The sequence below is a fragment of the Arachis ipaensis genome, chromosome B8 (assembly GCF_059453495.1).
Source record: "Arachis ipaensis isolate K30076 ecotype BB chromosome B8, ASM5945349v1, whole genome shotgun sequence".
NCBI lineage: Eukaryota > Viridiplantae > Streptophyta > Magnoliopsida > Fabales > Fabaceae > Arachis > Arachis ipaensis.
The window spans coordinates 108,997,557-109,002,871 of NC_142443.1; the positions used below are offsets into that span (position 1 = coordinate 108,997,557).

General features: G+C 37.6%; 1 non-coding gene across 1 annotated transcript; it reads right to left on the reverse strand.

Moving 5' to 3' along the window:
• Positions 1–1,121: 1,121 nt before the first annotated feature.
• Positions 1,122–1,229, reverse strand: LOC148549200 (small nucleolar RNA R71). Its single transcript, XR_015898233.1, has one exon. It is a non-coding gene; the product is annotated as a small nucleolar RNA R71 (small nucleolar RNA).
• Between the last annotated feature and the right edge of the window lie 4,086 nt (positions 1,230–5,315).

Consider the following 5,315-nt stretch of genomic DNA (forward strand, 5'->3'; position numbering starts at 1 on the left):
GAATCAAGTCATTAATTGTGATTTTAAAAATCAAATCTTTTTCAAAAACTAATTTCAATCATATCTTTTCAAAAATATCTTCTTATCTTATCTTTTTCAAAAATATCTTTTCAAAATATCTTTTCTAACTTCCTAACTTCTTATCTTTTCAAAAATTTATTTCAACTAACTAACTAACTTTTTGTTTGTTTCTTAACTTTTTCAAAACTACCTAACTAACTCTCTCTCTCTCTAATTTTCGAAAATATCTTCCCTCTTTTTCAAAAATTTCTTTTTAATTAACTAATTATTCTTATTTTTATTTTTAATTTTAAAAAAAAAATTTTTCGAAAAAATACTAACAATTTTCAAAAACCATTTTCGAAAATCACTAACTCTTTTTCAAAATAATTTTCGAAAATTATCCCTCCCCCATCTTATTCTATTTAGTCATTCACATCTCTACCATCCTCACAGTTGTGTTTCTTCCATTATATTACATTTTTTGTATCCCCCTCTTCTTCCACTCACACAGGGATCCCTATACTGTGGTATAAAGGATCTCTATTATTATTATTATTATTTTTCTGTGCCTTCTTCTTTGTCATATGAGCAGGAGCAAGGATAAGAACATTCTTGTGGAAGCAGATCCAGAACCTGAAAGGACTCTGAAGAGAAAATTAAGAGAAGCTAAATTACAACAATCCAGAGAAAACCTTTTAGAAATTTTCGAAGAGGAAAAGGATATGGCAGCCGAAAATAATAATAATGAAAGGAGGATGCTTGGTGACTTTACTGCACCTAATTCCAATTTACATGGAAGAAGCATCTCCATTCCTGCCATTGGAGCAAACAACTTTGAGCTGAAACCTCAATTAGTTTCTCTGATGCAGCAGAACTGCAAGTTTCATGGACTTCCATCTGAAGATCCTTTTCAGTTCTTAACTGAATTCTTGCAGATATGTGATACTGTTAAGACTAATGGAGTAGATCCTGAAGTCTACAGGCTCATGCTTTTCCCTTTTGCTGTAAGAGACAGAGCTAGATTATGGTTGGATTCTCAACCCAAAGACAGCCTGAACTCTTTGGATAAGCTGGTCACGGCTTTCTTAGCCAAGTACTTTCCTCCTCAAAAGCTGAGCAAGCTTAGAGCTGATGTTCAAACCTTCAGCCAGAAAGAAGGTGAATCCCTCTATGAAGCTTGGGAAAGATACAAACAGTTGACCAAAAAGTGTCCTTCTGACATGCTTTCAGAATGGACCATCCTGGATATATTCTATGATGGTTTATCTGAGCTATCAAAAATGTCACTGGACACATAGAGGTAATTGAAGGGGTAGGTTATTTGGGATAAGTGAGCTAATAATCAAATAATGGCCTCAATCATATGCATGCATATAAACACATTAAACATTGGACATATAGAGTAGAACAAAATAAAAATTACAATCATAGAGAAGAAAACACACAAGAATAAAATATTATGGTTAAATAGTGTAACCATACAATTAGGCTAAAAAATCTCACTGGATGTGTGTTCTTAGCTTAAAAAAAATCATGTTCCAATTTACAGTCTTCAAACAAGTTTAACACAAATTTTTCAATTTAAATTAGTGAAATATTATAAAATAGAGTCTTGAAAAGAAATTTATTACTTTAACCAAGCAAACATACATGCAAACAATTATTATCATGCAATCTATTCTATTTGACAAAAGAAAAAAAAAACTAATATGTTGGTATTAAGAGAGAGAGATTACCTCCGGAAGTCAGGTACTGACCGACCTCCCCATACTTAAAGCTTGGCATCGTCCTCGGTGCCATCAGTTAGGAACAAAGGGGGGCTTGTAACAGCATCTCCATCGTCGGGATTGTCATGGCTCCTGGTGCTGGTAGGTGAAGTGGAGTCCGGAGTGTCTGGTTCTTCTTTAGGTGGGTGGTTTCCAACAATCAGCTCCTTAAGGTATGTAAATTGGCACTTGTTACGGCACTCCATTCGCTTTGCCTGCCAGTCAAACCGGTCCAATCTCTGAAGTATCTGTAGGAGCAACTAATTTGTTGAAGGTGCTTATGATGCGGAAGGAGAAGGAGTATCTTCGGCCAGGTCTGCGGTCCGGCTAATAGTGGCTGCTGGAGGTCTGATGTACTTCCTGTTGGGGACAATCTGATCATCCCGCGAAAGTATGGTCTTGGTGTCCCCAGCTCTGTAGGAGACTCCAGCTGCCGAGACTAGATTTGAAACCAAGGCGGGAAAGGGTAGGTTGCTCGCAATCTGGACATGTCCCATGGCGTGCCGGAATACCACAGACAAGGTTTAGACTTTCCGGATCTCAAGAATGGCCATCCATGGGTTCTAACTTATACCATGAAGATTCTAATATCTCGGACTCGGTCTCCTGTACTAGATATCTAAGAGATATTCATTCTAGCTTGTTTGCATGTAGAACAGAAGTGTTTGTCAGGCACGCGTTCATAAGTGAGAATGATGATGAGCGTCACATAATCATCATATTCATCATGTTCTTGGGTGCGAATGGATATCTTAGAATAGGAATAAGCTTGAATTGAATAGAAAAATAATAGTACTTTGCATTAATCTTTGAGGAACAGCAGAGCTCCATACCTTTGGTGTGTAGAAACTCTACCGTTGAAAATACATAAGTGATGAAGGTTCAGGCATGGCCGAATGGCCAGCCCCCATAAAGGTCTAAGATAGCATAAAACTAATCAAAGAGAATGTAAATACAATAGTAAAAAGTCCTATTTATACTAAACTAGTTACTAGGGTTTACAAAAATGAGTAAATGATGCAGAAATCCACTTCTGGGGCCCACTTGGTGTGTGCTTGGGCTGAGCATTGAGCTTTACACGTGTAGAGGTCTTTCTTGGAGTTGAACGCCAGTTTGTAACCTGTTTCTGGCGTTTAACTCCACTTTGCAACCTGTTTCTGGCGTTTGACTCCAGAATGCAGCATGGAACTGGCGTTCAACGCCAGTTTACGTCATTTATCCTTAATCAAAGTATGGACTATTATATATTGTTGGAAAGCCCTGGATGTCTACTTTCCAACCCAATTAGGAGCGCGGCATTTGGAGTTCTGTAGCTCTAGAAAATCCACTTTGAGTGCAGGGAGGTCAGAATCCAATAGCATCTGCAGTCCTTCTTCAACCTCTGAATCTGATTTTTGCTCAAGTCCCTCAATTTCAGCCAGAAATTACCTGAAATCACAGAAAAATACACAAACTCATAGTAAAGTCCAGAAATGTAAATTTTATTTAAAAACTAATAAAAATATACTAAAAACTAACTAAATCATACTAAAAACTATGTAAAAATAATGCCAAAAAGCATATAAATTATCCGCTCATCACAACACCAAACTTAAATTGTTGCTTGTCCCCAAGCAACTGAAAATCAAATAGGATAAAAAGAAGAGAATATACTATAAATTCCAAAATATCAATGAAACTTAGCTCCAATCAGATGAGCGGGACTTGTAGCTTTTTGCCTCTTGAATAGTTTTGGCATCTCACTTTATCCGTTGAGGTTCAGAATGATTGGCATCTATAGCAACTTAGAATTCAGATAGTGTTATTGATTCTCCTAGTTCAGTATGTTGATTCTTGAACACAGCTACTTTATGAGTCTTGGCCGTGGCCTTAAGCACTTTGTTTTCCAGTATTACCACCGGATACATAAATGCCACAGACACATAACTGGGTGAACCTTTTCAGATTGTGACTCAGCTTTGCTAAAGTCCCCAATTAGAGGTGTCCAGGGTTCTTAAGCACACTCTGTTTTTGCTTTGGACATCGACTTTAACCACTCAGTCTCAAGTTTTCACTTGACACCTTCACGCCACAAGCACATGGTTAGAAATAGCTTGGTTTAGCCGCTTAGGCCAGGATTTTATTCCTTTAGGCCCTCCTATCCACTAATGCTCAAAGCCTTGGATCCTTTTTTTATTACTCTTGCCTTTTGATTTTAAGGGCTATTGGCTTTTTGCTCTTGCCTTTTGGTTTTAAGAGCTTTTGGCTTTTTCTGCTTGCTTTTTCTTTTTCTAATTTTTTTTTCGCTATTTTTTTTTCTGCAAGCTTTTGTATTCACTGCTTTTTCTTGCTTCAAGAATCATTTTTATGATTTTTCAGATTATCAAATAACATTTCTCCTTTTCATCATTCTTTCAAGAGCCAACATATTTAACATTCATAAACAACTTTAAAAGACATATGCACTGTTCAAGCATACATTCAGAAAACAAAAAGTATTGCCACCACATCAAAATAATTAAACTAGTTTCAAGGATGAATTCGAAACCATGTACTTCTTGTTCTTTTGTAATTAAAACATTTTTCATTTAAGAAAGGTGATGGATTCATATTCATAACTTTAAGGCATAGACACTTAGACACTGATGATCATGTAGTAAAGGCACAAACATAAATAACACATAAGGCTCAAAAACCGAAAAACAACAGGAAAATAAATAAACAAGGAGATTAAGGAATGAGTCCACCTTAGTGAGGGTGGCGTCTTCCTCTTCTTGAAGAACCAATGGTGCTCTTGAGCTCCTCTATGTCTCTTCCTTGTCTTTCTTGCTCCTCCCTCATAGCTCTTTGATCTTCTCTAATTTCATGGAGGATGATGGAGTGCTCTTGATGCTCCACCCTTAGTTGTCCCATGTTAGAACTTAATTCTCCTAGGGAAGTGTTGATTTGTTCCTAATAATTCTGTGGAGGAAAGTGCATCCCCTGAGGCATCTCAGAGATTTCATGGTGAGGAATTTCCTCATGCTCATGTTGAGGTCCATGATCTCTTGTTTGCTCCATCCTTTTCTTAGTGATAGGCTTATCCTCTTCAATGAGGATATCTCCTTCTATGTCAATTCCAGCCGAATTACAGAGGTGGCAAATGAGGTGAGGAAAGGCTAACCTTGCCCAAGTGGAGGACTTGTCAGCCACCTTGTAGAGTTTTTGAGGTATAATCTCATGAACTTCTACCTCTTCTCCAATCATGATACTATGGATCATGATGGCCCGGTCTATGGTAACTTCAGACCAGTTACTAGTAGGAATGATTGAGCGTTGAATGAACTCTAGCCATCCCCTAGCCACTGGTTTGAGGTCATGCCTTCTTAGTTGAACCGGCTTGCCTCTTGAGTCAATTTTCCATTGAGCTCCTTCCTCACATATGTCTATGAGGACTTGATCCAACCTTTGATCAAAGTTGACCCTTCTTGTGTAGGGGCGTGCGTTCTCTTCCATCATTGGCAAGTTGAATGCCAGCCTTACATTTTCCGGACTGAAATCTAAGTATTTTCCCCGAACCATAGTAAG